Source organism: Phyllobates terribilis, unplaced genomic scaffold (genome assembly GCF_046119375.1).
Source record: "Phyllobates terribilis strain yellow unplaced genomic scaffold, ASM4611937v1 Scaffold_1__5_contigs__length_1240528914, whole genome shotgun sequence".
In the NCBI taxonomy this organism is placed as follows: domain Eukaryota; kingdom Metazoa; phylum Chordata; class Amphibia; order Anura; family Dendrobatidae; genus Phyllobates; species Phyllobates terribilis.
In genome coordinates, this window is record NW_027362761.1 from 316,465,602 (window position 1) to 316,480,980 (window position 15,379).

Sequence of the window (15,379 nt, forward strand, 5' to 3'; positions counted from 1 at the left end):
AGTGTCTGCAAATGGTGTTTCTGGTCTTGGCTTTTATCCTAAGTCATGTGACACGGCTCGTTAAAGGGTCAATATTAACTTTTAGGATTGCTACTTCCAATAGGTAGGCACTAGAGTTCTAGTTCTCTTCCTCTCTGAAGAGACAATTTGCAGAAATTGGAAACAAACTGAGTCCCCCGATCTGACACCACATCAGAGGGAACCCCGTGAAGCTTCACAATCTCATTTATAAACACATGAGCAAGAGTCTTGGCATTTGGAAGTGCCGGTAATGCGACGAAGTGAACCATTTTACTGAACCTATCTACAATCACCAAAACCACCGTTTTGCCTGCAGAAACCGGTAGGTCAGTAATAAAATCCATGGACAAGTGTGTCCATGGCCTGCTAGGGATAGGTAGCGTAAAAAGAGCACCAGACGGACAGGTATGCGAAAATTTAAAACACGCGCAGATACTGCAAGCAGATACGTATTCAACAACATCCCGATGCAACCCCGGCCACCAAAAATGACGAGAAAGGAGGTCCGTGGTTGCCTTACCACCTGGATGACCAAAAAGCACAGAGTTGTGATGTTCCTTAATTACTTTGCGGCGCAGATGGTACAAATAACCTTCCTCAAGGGCAGGAGGCAGGTGCATCCCCCTGGGCCTCCAACACCTCACTCTCCAGTTCAGGGTACAATGCCGATATGACTACCCCCTTCTGTAATATCGGGGTTGGGTTCTCATGGTCACCACCACCAGGGAAGTTCCAGGACCAAGCATCAGGCTTAACATTTTTGACCCCTGGACAAAAAGCGACAACAAAATTTAAGCTAGTAAAAAACAGGGACCATCGTCTCAACCCTAGCTTGCCTAGGGTTGAGACGTTTAGCTGATTAAAGATATTACTGGTTCTTATGGTCAGTATTATCAGTAATAGGATAGACAGCCCCCTCCAACCAATGTTGCCATTCTTCGAACGCCAATTTGATCCCAAAAAGTTCCCTATTACCCACGTCATAATTTCTCTCAGCCGAAGACAATTTCTTAGAAAAGAAAGCGCATGGACGCCATTTACCAGGGGACAGACCCTGAGACAACACAGCCCCAATGTCACGGATGTGTCAGACGTCACCCTGCAGTTGGTTGCAGGAGATCTCTACGTTTGGCATTACAGACATCTTCTTAGAGGCTGGCTTTCTCCAGGACCCAGCGTCTTCCTCCCTCTGACTAATTAGCGCCCTGGCCTGGGTGTATAAATACCTGGCGTATCTGAGAGGGCGGTGCCGGCGATATTCATTACTACTTGTGAGGCTTTAGCAAGAGCAGTACTTCGTCCTGTCTGGAGCTTGCGGCAGTGTGCACATTTGGCTGGAGTCGTCTAAAGCTAAGCAATCCCCCCGTTTGTCTAATGTTGTCTATAGAGTTTAGTGGAGATCGACTAGTGCTCATCTCCTCCCTTCCCTAGCCTTAGCCATACACCAGGGAAAGTCAAGGCGAGGCACGCGTGTGGCGATTGGTGAAGAGCCAATATAGGGAGGGTAATTGAGACAGGGTGAAACTAGACCAGACTAGGAGGTCTCCACTCCCCCCTTTCCCTAGTGTCTGGGCTCCCTTTCCCTCTTCCCTCTGTGTTGCACTAAGTCTTTCCAACACCCTGCATGACACCTAACCCCCAACTCCGACGCATCAACTTCCACAATAAAGGGTTGGCAAACATCGGGTTGACTGAGTATAGGTGCCGTGGCAAAACAGTTCTTAAAAAGGAGGAAAAAGCCTGCAGGGAGGCATCCGACCATTTGGAAAAATCAGCCCCCTTCCTAGTCATGTCAGTAAGGGGTTTCACAATTACTGAATAATTTTGGACGAATTTTCGGTAAAAATTAGTAAAGCCCAGAAAACGTTGCAGAGCCTTCAGGTTCTCGGGACGGTCCCTATCAAGGACCGCACGGATCTTCTCCGGATCCATCTGAAAACCCAAAGATGACAACAGGCACCCCAAAAACTGCACCTTCTGGACAGCGTAAACACATTTCTCTAGTTTGGCATATAGTTTGTTATCCCTTAATATCTGGAAAACCTGTTTAACATGCCCCTGATGTGTCTCAAAATCAGGTGAGTAAACCAAAATATTGTCCAGATAGACCAACATAAACCTCCCCACCAAATGATGGAAAATATAATAAACCGAAAGGCATAACCAAACTCTTGAAATGCCCTTCAGGGGTATTGAACGCTGTTTTCCATTCATCCACTTCTCTGATCCAAACCAGATTGTAGGCTCCCCTTAAATCCAACTTGGAGAATATCTTAGCTCCCACAACCTGGCTGAACAAATCTGGAATCAGAGGAAGAAGGTATGGATCTCGGATGGTAATTTGATTTAATTCCCAGAAATCTAAATAGGGACGTAAGCCGCCATCTTTTTTCTTCACGAAGAAGAACCCTGCCACCACGGACGAAGATGAGGGTCTGATATGTCCCTTCTCCAGACTTTCCACAATGAAATCCTTCATGGTTTGTCTCTCAGGGCCAGAAAGATTATACAATCTGGACTTTGGTAGTTTAGCTCCGTGGGTCAAATTAATAGGACAGTCATATGCACTATGAGGAGGCAAATCCTGAAAAAAAATGGCCTCAAAACCAGACAGTAAAGCAGGTAAGATTTCCGTAGAGACTATAGAAAGGGAAATATCTAAACAGTTCTCATGGCAGTAATCTCCACATTCAATGATCTCCCTAGACCCAAAACAATTGGAGTGGGAAGACCAGGATATAGCAAGGGATTATTTCACAATGAACTGACCCCACCCTCAGTTTTACATTATGTGCAATCTGAGTTAGAGCTTTCTGTGCAAGTGGCACTGAGTCGATGGCGAAGATGAGAATAGGCTTAGCTTAAGTACATCAAGCAAGACCATGAGTTCTCACAAACTCGGCATCAACCATGCTGACTCCAGCTCCATTGTCAAACACAGAAATTTTCTCGGTTTTGCTCTCTAGCACCACCTCAGCTGTCAGGACAAACTAGGAACTGCAGGTTGACGATAAATGTACCCCTTGCTTATCCAACTCCAGACTACCAAGGGTTAATTGAGTTTCCTTTTGCTTAGGAATCGAAGGACAGACCCCAATAAAATTTTCCTTTTTCCCGCAAAAAAACCACACACCTTTTTTTTTGCGAATGTCCGGGGAAATGTACGATGCAGAGGCACCCCTTAACTGCCTCTGCAGTGGCGCTTTGGACCCCGGCTCTCTGCGCCTCCACGTTTTGGTGGTGACCCCGTCTTATGTCGGGGCTTCATAAATCAGTGCACACTGCACTTTGAACTCCTGGCACACCAGTTCACCTCCGACCGGGCCAAAGTGGCGTTCATCATGTCTCACCTCACCAGGGAGGCATTGGCATGGCTAAACCCTCTGTGGGAAAGAGGGAATCCCTTGGTGTCTGATCTTCTGGCTTTCCTCGCTGCCTTCCGGAAGGTCTTCGATGAGCCCGGACGAAAATCTTCTACTGCCTCCTCACTTCTCCGTCTCCGCCAAGGGAGTCTCACTGTGGGCCAGTATGCCATACGTTCCTGAACCCTCGCATCTGAACTTGCCTGGAACAACGAGGCCCTGGTGTCCACCTTTTGGGAGGGTCTTTCCGGACGGATCAAGGATGAGCTAGCCGGTCGTGACATCCCTCACACCCTGGACGACATGGTGTCATTAGCTACCTGGATTGACATCCGTTTTCTGGAATGTGTTAAGGAGACTACCCGGGAGAGAAGATTTCCGTGTCTCGCTCCAACATTCCAAAGGCCAGCCTCGCAACCAGCAATTCCCCGGGCATGTTCGCCTGAGCCTATGCAAATTGACCAAACCAAGATGGTCAAGGAGATGGAGATGCGCCGAGATGGTCAAGGAGATGGAGATGCGCCGAGCCGAGGGGAGTTGCTTCTACTGTGGTAGTATAGAGCATCTGATCTGTTCCTGCCCGGTGAGGCCGGGAAACTCCAGTGTCTAGGACCGCTTGGAGAGGTCGCCCTAGGCAAGAGTAAATCCTCTCCGTCCTTGACTCTGTCTGTTTCTGTTTCCAATGGAGAGACCCGCTTCTTCGAGACTGCCCATCTGGATTCCGGAGCCGCTGGAAATCTCATTCAACAGGCTGTTGTGGAGCGGTATCAGATTCCTACCGTACGTCTGGCTGAACTATTGGCGGTTGCCTCCGTGGATGGGAGGCTTCTTCCGGTGACCATCTTGCTCGTCACAGAGCCTGTAACCCTTCAGGTGGGAATGCTGCTCTCGAAGATCTCCTTTCATGTGCTTGGTCTACCCTGGTTACAAAGACATGAGCCTGTACTGAATTGGAGATCCAGTGAAGTGCTCCATTGGGGTCAGGAATGCCATGAGTCCTGTCTGGTTCCGGTTCATCCCGCTCGACCCCCGTCTACTCCGGCTAATCTACCTGGTCTGCCGGCACCCTACTGGTCCTATGCGGACGTCTTTGACAAAAAGGAAGTGGAGACACTACCGCCTCATAGGCCTTATGATTGCCCCATCGACCTGGTACCTGGTGCTTCTCCTCCCCGCAGGCAAATCTACCCCTTGTCGCTGGCTGAGACCCGGGCCATGTCTGAGTACATAGAAGAGAATCTTGCTAGGGGATTTATCCAGAAATCCACCTCTCCGGCTGGAGCAGGATTCTTCTTCATCAAGAAGAAAGACGGCTCTCTACGTCCCTGTATCGATTACAGGGGCCTTAACCAGATTACCATCAAAAATAAGTACCCCCTACCTCTCATTTCGGAGCTGTTTGACCTCCTTAAAGGCGCGAAGATCTTCACCAAGCTCGATCTTCGTGGGGCGTACAATCTGGTCCGGATCCGCCAGGGAGACGAGTGGAAGACGGCATTCAACATCCCGGACGGTCACTACGAATACCGCGTGATGCCCTTTGGTCTTTGTAATGCTCCAGCCGTCTTCCAGGAGCTGGTGAACGACATCTTCCAAGACCTCCTGTATTCTTGCCTGGTGGTGTACCTGGACGATATCTTGGTTTTCTCTCTGGATCTGCCCTCACACCAGAGGGATGTTCGTCAGGTTCTGGTAAGGCTCCAGAAGAATCGCCTATACACTAAATTCGAGAAATGCCTCTTTGAGCAGACCTCTCTACCATTCCTGGGCTACGTTATCTCCGAGACTGGTCTGCGGATGGATCCCGAGAAGGTGTCTGCCGTCTTAAAGTGGCCCCGACAGGAGGGGTTGAAGGCAATTCAGCGATTCCTGGGCTTTGCAAACTATTACCGCCTCTTCATTCCTCATTTCTCCTCCCGGACTGCTCCCATCTCCGCGCTCACCCATAAAAGGAGCAAATCACAGGGAATGGACTTCCAAAGTGGAGAAGGCCTTCGTCTCCCTTAAACAAGCCTTCTCCTCCGCTCCTGTGCTGCACCGCCCGGATTACAACAAGCAGTTCTTCCTGGAGGTTGATGCATCCTCCTTCGGAGCCATGCTCACCCAGAAATCCTCATCCAGGAGAATGGTAACCTGCGGCTTCTTCTCCAAGCTCTTCTCCTTGTTCGAGCGCAACTACTCCATAGGAGATCGTGAGCTGCTGGCCATCAAATTAGCGCTGGAGTGGCGCTACTAGCTGGAGGGGACTCTGCTCCCGGTGGTCATCTACACTGACCACAAAAACCTCGCTTATTTGCAGAACGCCCAAAGACTAAATCCGTGTCAGGCGAGGTGGTCTCTATTCTTTGCCCGATTCTGCTTCACTCTGCATTACCGCCCGGCGGACAAGAACATTAAAGCTGACGCTCTATCCCGCTTATTCCTGTCTTCCGACCAAGAGTTGGAGCCTCTACATATCATGGACCCCTCCAAAGTAATGACTGTTGCTCCGTTTGACCTGTCTCATCTTCCACCCGGTAAGACCTTTCTTGCGGTTCCGGATCGAAAGAAGGTTCTACTCTAGGGCTATTCATCCAAACTAGCCGGTCATGCTGGCCAGAGGAAGACCTTTCTGCTCGTCGCCCGACATTACTGGTGGCCTTCCCTGCGCAAGGATGTTGCGGACTTTGTCGCGGCTTGTTCCTCTGGTGCCCGTAACAAGGTTCCCAGGCACCTTCCATCCGGCCGTCTCCTTCCTCTTCCCATGCCTTCCGCTCCGTGGCAACACATTGCAATGGACTTCATCACGGATCTCCCTGTTTCTGCCGGTTGTACTGTCGTTTGGGTGGTCGCTGACCGCTTTCCTAAAATGGCCCACTTCATCCCTCTGCCTGGTCTTCCATCTGCATCTGTGCTGGCTAAGGACTTTATGCATCACATCTTACATCTTCACGGCCTACCCCTCCACATTGTGTCTGATCGCGGAGTTCAGTTCACTTCGCGCTTCTGGAGAGCTAAGTGCAAGCTGCGGGACGTCTCTTTGGATTTCTCTTCTGCTTATCATCCTCAGTCCAATGGTCAAGTGGAACGTATCAACCAGATCCTTACCAGCTTTCTTCGGCACTTTGTCAATGCTCACCATAACGATGGGTTGAGCTCCTGCCCTGGGCCGAGTTCTCCAATAACAACCATGAGAGCGAGTCTTCTTCTAAATCCCCGTTTTTTGTGGTCTACGGTTGACACCCCCGAATTCCGTTTCCCGTCTCCTCTTCAGTGGATAATCCTGTGGCGGAGTCTCTCGTCAGCGAATTTTTGACTATTTGGGAAGACACTAGATCTGCGCTTCTTCTGTCCTCCGAGTGGATAAAGAAACATGCTAATAAGAGACGTCTGGATCCGCCTCAATTCCATCCAGGAGACAAGGTCTGGCTTTCCTCCAAATATGTCCGTCTCAAGATTCCATCATATAAGTTGGGTCCGCGGTTCATCGGTCCGTTCGAGGTTCTGAACCAAATCAATCCCGTGGCTTACAAGCTGAAACTCCCAGTCACCTTACAGATTCCCAACTCTTTTCATGTATCCCTCCTCAAACCAGTTGTCCTTAATTCCTTCTCTGACGATCCAGGTACCACTCCAGCTCCAGTCTCCGCTGAGGACGTCTTTGAGGTAGAAAACATTTTGGCCACCAAGAGGGTAAGAGGAAAGACTTTCTTTCTTGTGGATTGGAAGGGGTTTGGCCTGGAGGACAGGTCTTGGGAACCCAGGGAGAACATTCATGCCCCTCATCTTCTTAAAAAATTTCTTGCGGGCCTAAAGAAGAGGGGGCGTAAAGGGGGGAGCACTGTAGCATCGGCATTTCTGCCTCCTGCTGGGCAGAGACGCCGTTCCCCTCACCGCCGCGGTCCTGGTCTTTAGTCTCCCCTGCTGCTGTGGCGCGGACCGCATGAAGCTTCCCGGGCACTGTGCTTAGGGCGCGCGCTTGCTCCCTCCCACTTAAAGGGGCCGCGCGCGCCGTCCTAAAGAGTCCCCGGCCAATGGCCGGAGGACTTCTGCTATATAAGGCACCGCCTCCAAAATGGAGGTGCCTGTGCAAAGTTATTGTTCCGTCTGCTAACATTTGCTTCACCCCTCAGGTCCCGCTGCCAGTCAGTCCAGACCGCCAGTCTGCCAGTTACCTGCCGTGCCCGCCAGCCTGCCTACCTGGAGCACCTGCCAGTAACCTGCCGTGCCAGCCAGCCAGCCAGCCTACCTGGAGCACCTGCCAGTTACCTGTCGTGCCCGCCAGCCTGCCCACCCGGAGCACCTGCCAGTTACCTGCCGTGCCCGCCAGCCTGCCCACCCGGAGCAGCTGTTTGGCTATCTGCTGTACCAGCCTGCTGATCTACCCGGACCACCTGTCTGCCTTCCTGCCGTGCTCATCCGCTGTACCGGTCAGTTCCTGTCATCTGACCCGTGGGAGTCACCTGCTCTCACACAAGGTCTGTCCCAGAGTGGCACCTGGTTCAACTGCCCGGTCCCTCCCTGGTTCACGGAGTCGACTAAGCCGCCGTGTGACCTGGGTCAGGCCGAGTAGGCCCTTAGTCACGCCCTTCTGATCCCTTCTTGCACCGAAGCACAGAGGTTCCACCACCCGGACCCGTAACAGTAGCTAGTCTATTACATCATCCTATTTAGACTATTGAGCATTCAGTATTCTATCTTAGGGTGACCAACCAAAAAACGCCAGCTCAGCTCCGATGACGTAATCCTAATTACAGTTGCATCACATACTTTTAGAAACGTTCTGTGTAAGGTATACAGTTTTAGGATTTCTTAGAATATTGACATGTTTCTATGAGTTTTTTCAGAAATGCCTCGTTCTTGCATTAACAAAGCAAATAGCTTTTTGCTACATATGCAGAAAACTCAATTTTGCATCACAAAGGTGAAACTTTACTACCATGATAAGGAAAGCCTACAATCTGTATTTTTGCTGCAGAATAGGAGATCAGGACAAGAGCTGGACTCGACACATATGCTGCAATAGATGTGCATCACATCTTACCCAGTGGTTGCATGGGAAGAGGCAAACTATGTCTTTTGCAGTCCAAATTACCTGGAGAGAGCCAATTGATCACACCACTCCTTGCTATTTCTGTGTGGTGCTCCCCATTATGAAAGCAGTTTCAAGGAAGAAGAAGTGGACTTTACAGTATTGAAACATTCCATCTGCAATACGTCCAGGACCATATATAGGAGAACTGGTGGTTCCAAAAGCACCAGAAATATTTTCAGTCGAGTCAAGTGAGGAAGAATCCGGTTGTTGGTTGTGGCCTGTGGAATGTTGGTCCACTTCTCTTCAAGTGCTCTGGCAAACCTACACTGGGAAAGGAGATGTGACAGTGACCTGGGAGGCCTTCAAGGACTATTTGAAGGGATGTTTTAAATCTACCATTTCCAATACAAAAAAAATCCTCCTCTAGTGAGAAATTATCCTCACGATGTAAGTCACTAGAGGCTGCTTTTGTGGCTGACCCCTCTGACCAAAATAAATATAGCTGGCTTCACACTGGTAGACAATACCTACATTTATTAAAAGACAAAGCGGATAGACATCTATTCTTTACCAAACAGTCTTTTTTTTGAACTTGGCAATCACACTGGGCATCTTCTAGCCCATATAATTAACCGTAATACTGCCTCTCCTCCAGTCCTTCAGGTTAATGATCCTGAGGGGGCAGCAGGAGCCTGATTTTCGTGAGATTCTGTGTTTTCTAACTTCTACCTGGATCTGTACCATGGGCGTACCCACCGTGGGGCAGGGGTGGGCGGGCAGCTGCCCCCCCCCCCCCGTTTGAGCATCCCAGTAGACAATGGGATTCTCAAATGAAGCGTCATCAAAAGGAAGCAGAAAAGAAAAAAGCTGTTTGAAAGTGTAGTTAAAGCTCCACTCCTGCAGTTTTTTATTTTGCTGCTGGAGTGGCGCTTTAAACCTCACTCCCCTGCCAGTGAATGGGTCTGCGCACATGACAGTGTGTTTCCACAGACCGTGTGTCCGTGGGCAAAACACGCTGACATGTCAGTTTTTTACACGCTGCACGGGCCGCAAAACATCCCTTACTGATGACACATGGTTGACATCCGTGTGTCATCAGTGTGACACGCACCGATGCCTGGGAATAAGTGTACAGTTAGCGCTGTTCCCAAGCGCCAGGTGCTGAACACTACCCTCATCATTGTCCCCTGCCGGCGCTGCGATCAGCACCAGCAAGGGACAATGAGGAGTAGTATTCTACTCCAGCTGTGTCCTGGTGTAAGAATAAAATAAAAAAATTATTATACTCACCTGTCCGAAGATGTCCCCCACTGTAACCCATCTGACCGTTCAAGCCGAGGAGCCGGAGAGAATGACTCACTCCAGCGAGCGAGCCCCGAACCTCCGCTGCGCTCAGTGAGTGACAGGACACCGCTCACTAAGCACAGCATCAGTGCTGCAGAAGTCATTCTCCCTGGCTCCTCGGCGTGAACGGTCAGATGGGTTACAGTGGGGGACATCTTTGGACAGGTGAGTATAATGATTTTTTTATTTTATTCTTAATTTTACACCAGGACACAGCAGGAGCAGAATACTACTCATCACTCATTGTCCCTTGGGTGTGCTGATTTCAGCACCGGCAGGGGACAATGATGAGCGGAGCGTTCAGCACCCGACACTTGGGAACAGCGCTAACTGATGCGGCACGGCTGCCACACAAGTACACACGGATATCTCCGGTCCTGTTTTTTCCAGTACCGGAAATATCAGGACATATGAAACTGGCCTAACACTGAGTGTGTGGTGCACAGATCATAGTTAGTCTGTAAGAGCCTGTAAGGGTATGTGCACACGATCAGCAATCGCTTTGGATTGGACGCAGTGCAAACCACAGCGGCCAGATGTTAGATCATAGTGAATGGGATTTCTTGAAATCCCATCCACTATGCGTCTCCATGCATCTGCGAATTACCCGCGGACACGTACATGTGGCGCATCTTCACAGACCGCAGCATGTCAATTTCTCTTGCGGAGGCTAGCGACTCCGCAAGAGAAATTAGATCACTGTAATGTTTAGGATGCAGTGAATCCGCATGGTTCAATGAACACATGCGGATTCACATGCGTGCAGCGCTTTGGATGCAGCATAAAGTATACTGCGTTCAAAGCGCTGCCAATACCGACCATGTGCACATACCCTAATGCGTCTCTAAGCACTTATAATCAGAATCTTCTCCAGCGCTAGCAGATGTCACAGCACTGACTGATGCAGAAAGGACATTTACAAGCAATATCAGATACTAGACAGTAACACAGGTCAGCAATAATGTAGTATCGGCGTCTCTGCCCCCTGCCAGGCAGAGACGCCGTCCCTCTCACCTCCCCGCTCCCCGCATGGCGTCCTCCTGCGCTCCTCTTCCTGTGGCTCCCGGCGCGCCCTCCTTCCCGGGCATCGTGCTTAGGGCGCGCGCTCCCTCTCTCTTAAAGGGGCCGCGCGCGCCGTCCTATGGAGTCCCCGGCCAATTGCCGGAGGACCTCCCATATTTAGGGCACCTCCTGCAAAATGGAGGTGCCCGAGCAAAGTTGTTGCACAGTATACTTACCTCTGCTTCAGCCCTCAGGTCCCGTTGCCAGCCTGACTACCGTTCCAGTCCACCAGTCTGACTACTCTCCAGTCCGACAGTCTGCCTCCGGTCATCCGCCAGTCTGTCTATGGGCAAGGCCACCTGCTTACCAGGAAGCATTCGCCAGTCACCTGTCTGCTACCTGCCGTGCCTGCTAGCCCGCTCACCTGGGAGCACTTGTCTGTTACCCGCCTGCTAGCCAAGAGACTTCTACCCGCTCTGCTGTCACTTGCCGTGACCACCTGCCTGCTAGCCAAGAGACTACTACCCGCTCTGCTGTCACTTGCCGTGACTACCCGTCAGCTACTCAGAGACTTCTGCCTGCTTGTTGTGTCCATCCGCTATACCGGTCAGTCCCAGCCATCTGACCCGTGGGAGCCACCTGCTCTCTTACAAGGTTGTCCCCAGAATAGCACCTGGTCCCTCAGCTCAGATCCTCCCTGGTCACGGAGTCGTTAGCCGCCGTCCGACCAGGGTCCGTTTGAGTTGATACTTAGTTACGCCCCTCTGGGTCCCTCCTTGCACCGCAGCACAGAGGTTCCACCACCCGGACCCGTAACAAATAACCAGGAGTGAGCAGTCTGTACAGGAGCTGACACTCTGAGGACAGGGCAAAAAGCAATCTGCACTGCTTCAATAGATGCCTATACAGGTGTGTAATGAGGTTCTGGCTTTACAGTCAAAGGACTGGAGTTATAACAGTGAGAAAATTAGTATTATACAACCTGAACAACCATGGCTTGCCCCCCCCCCCCCCCCCTAGTTTTGATCCTGGGTACGCCCATGATCTGTACTACACTCAAGCAGATTACCCGGAGGAGACACTACAGGAATATGTGGACAGTAAGTCTCATGATCCTCGGAGAGGAGAGTACTGCAGTACTAGAAACTCCTATTACTGAGGAAGAGATAATGTAAGCAGGCAGATGTATGGCGCCAGGGAAGTCTCCAGGTCCAGATAGCCTTCCAGAGGGAGTCTAAGAAGAGGAGCCAATTGGTCAAAATATCTTAAAGTATATAATTCCTCACTAGAACAAAGCTTGCTACCCAAATCTTTCTATGCCAATATAGTGTTAATACTAAAACCGGATAAGTCTCCCGAAGATTATGCATCATATAGACCCATATTATTAAATTTAGATTATAAATTCTATTGAATAGACTAAATAATGTAATTCACCCATACCAGTGTTATTCCAGGTCGATCTACATTCAATAATATAAGGAGAGCGCAGGTGTGGCACCCCAGGGGTCCGGTTGCCACAGTGGCTTTGCCTCCCTAAAAAGAGGTAATGCCATGCCTGGAAGCAAGCAGGGATCCCCTAGTCAGGGATACTAAACATGCAACACTTTCCTGGCTCCAGACCAGCAAGGGGAGTCCCCTCCCCTTGGCAACTGGTATCTGGGAGCGGGGTTAGTTAGTCTTAGTGTCAGAGAGTTGAGATTAGGACGTCGAGGAGACAAGAGCTAGGGACTGGAGTTGAGGTAGCTCGTCCTAGCTAGAGAAACACAGAGGACCGGACACCGGAGTCCCAGGCTGTGGGGCACTGAAGGCCCAGCAGCAGATACCGTAGGGCAGGAGATTGAAGGTCTCCTGGCCCCATCAGACGCCTGGAGGCTCAGCAGCACAGAGGGACCAGCACCGTTACGTGGGAGCAACGCATGAGTAAGGCCCGAGCTGCCAGCCATACTGGTGAGCACAGAACGTTACACTCAGGGACGTGGGCTATAGCACAGCTACAAGCAGCAAAGCCAAAGAGTATAGTGAGAAGAGGAGGCCTACAACTTCACCTGGCAAGGAGGACTCTATGTTTGCTTCCAGGCTGACTGGACTCTTACCTCTAGCCAGTACCCCAGTCCAGGCTTGTCTAATTGTCATCAGCAAAGACCCTGGGACTGCACTATACTGACTCTGTGGTTATTACTGCACTGCGACACCCTGCACAACCACCAACATCCACACCCTGCCCTGAAGCTAACTCTTCCTGTGGTGAGTCATAACATCCTTGCTGCAACACCACCAGCTTCAGAGGACTGCTCCGCAGCGGCGGCCCCTTTGGCCGCATTCCACAGGTGGCGTAGTCGGACTCTTTAATAAAACCTATACATATAATTTCCCTTGGATTGACCGCCCTGGATCACGGACCGGGTCACCGCCACTGTGACTACAACCCCCAGCATCTACCGGCTCGGCACCGGGTACCCCACGGCCCAGGGGGCGCGTCAACTTTGGCGTAGTCGGCAGGATTTCGTGCCCATTGCCACCGGGTACTGTGTGCCTTAAAGAACTGTGTCGCATACCATGGTGAAGTTTCGTGCCAATTGCCGCTGTTTCCCGCCATTTCCGAGTCGCCGCGTGGGAAGAAGAGGGGCGTAACCGCTGGAAGCGCGCGAAGCCCAAGCCCCGCCTCACGCACTGACGCAGCGTCAGGTCCTGGAAGGAGGGCGCTGTGCCAGGAAGCCCGCGCCCTGATGTCAGACGCAAGGGAACGCCAGGTCCTGTACCGGGAACTGCTAGTCGAGCAGTTCTCCTCTTCCCGTCCGAGGGACCGCAGCCGGCTTAACAAGCAGGAAGGTAGGCCGCGGTTCACTAGGGGGGAGGAAGATGCCCAACATGGAAGAGGGTTCAGCCGCAGGCGCGGCCGCTGCCACTGTAATGCCGTTATCAATGCCATATATACCGGGGGCGGCTTGGTTGCCCCAGTACTCAGGGGAGTCGCACACCCTGAATGACTTTGAGGAAAGATTGCGCAGTTTGTTTAAAGTATACCCCCTGTCTGAGGAACAAAAAGTCAGCATCCTCATAGGCCAGCTAATCGGTGCAGCCCAGAGAGAGGTGAAGTCATGGCCGGGCAGAGACAAAGGCACTGTAAAAGAAATACTGGCCCGATTGAAGGATACCTTTGACACCCGCACTGCAGCAGAAATTAAAATAAAGTTTTACGGGTGCAAACAAAGAGTACAAGACAGTGTAGGGGACTATGCTCTTAACCTGCAGGAGTCGCTGCGGGCCATCAAACAGGTAGACCCGGACAGTGTGCATGATGAGAACAGATTGCTGACTGAGCAGTTTATTGAGGGACTCCTGTCCAGTGCTCACAGGACACAGCTGCGCATTATGGCTCTGCAAAACCCTGATCTGGACTTTGCACAATTTAAAGACAGAGCCATCCGGGTGCTGCGAGAATCAACACCAGGAGGCGCTGCATCCCACCGGCGCCCAGCTATCACCTACCACCAGGAGGTGGCATCCTTTTCCCCAACACCTGTGGAGGTTGACGCGCAGACGCTGGACAATGACCCGTCTGCATACCTGCGCCTTCAGGTCCAAGAGCTGACCAAAAGCGTGGCCGCGTTAACCAAAACCGTGCAGGCCCTGCAAGTGTCTCCCCAGGAAAAGATCGAGCTGGCTTCCAGTCCATATGACGTCCCGTGGCGGCGACAGAAAAGAATTCCACCGATCAGAGTGAGGAACAGCGATCGCTACGACCAAGACGGACAACCCATCTGCCGCCGCTGTCAAAAGGCAGGACACTACGCAAGATTCTGCAATTTAAACGGGCAACACCTGGGGCAGAGGGCCAACCCCCAGGAGTAAGACGACCAGGCCCACAAAGCTGGTGAGATAAGTACGTGGGAGGATGGCCGGTCCTACCTGTCGTGCTTGATGGCATCCCAATGAACGCGTTGCTGGACACTGGGTCCCAGGTGACCACGATGCCATATGTTCTTTATAAACAATACTGGACTGACTCAGACATTACTCGCCGTCCAGATGAACATCTTAACATCTATACCAGTAATGGTCAGCCCTTGCCTCAGGTGGGGTATAAAGAGGTGACCATAAAAGTCGGCAAAGTAGAGTTGCCATCGCAGGGAATGATAATTGTTGTTATTGATCGCCGAGAAAGTCATCCCATGATAACCTTAGGCACTAATGTCATAGAAAATTGTCTTTCAGAAATTATTGTCTTGTTACAGCAGGTCGCGGAGACTGTCAGTTCCAGTCAGCAGCGGGTTCTGCAGAGAGAAATCAGAGCCCTGATGAGAAGACAACAGGTTGAACTGTCTGGTGGTGAAATTGGCAGTGTCAGGATCAGTGACCCATTCCCCATTGCAATGCCCCATAGAAGTGAAATGTTGATATGGTGTCGGGCAGCAATCGGTCTCAGGGGTCGAGATCACCAGGCCCTGGTAGAGCCCGTATACTCTGATAGTAGGCCCACCATTTTGACAGCCAGGGGTGTGGATGATGTCCGCAATGGGACAGTGCCAGTCCGCATCCTGAATTGTGGGGAGGAAGAGGTCCATTTACCCCGGTATGCTACCCTTGCTAAATTATTCACAGTTAGTAACAACTCTATAAAGGCAGTGGAACC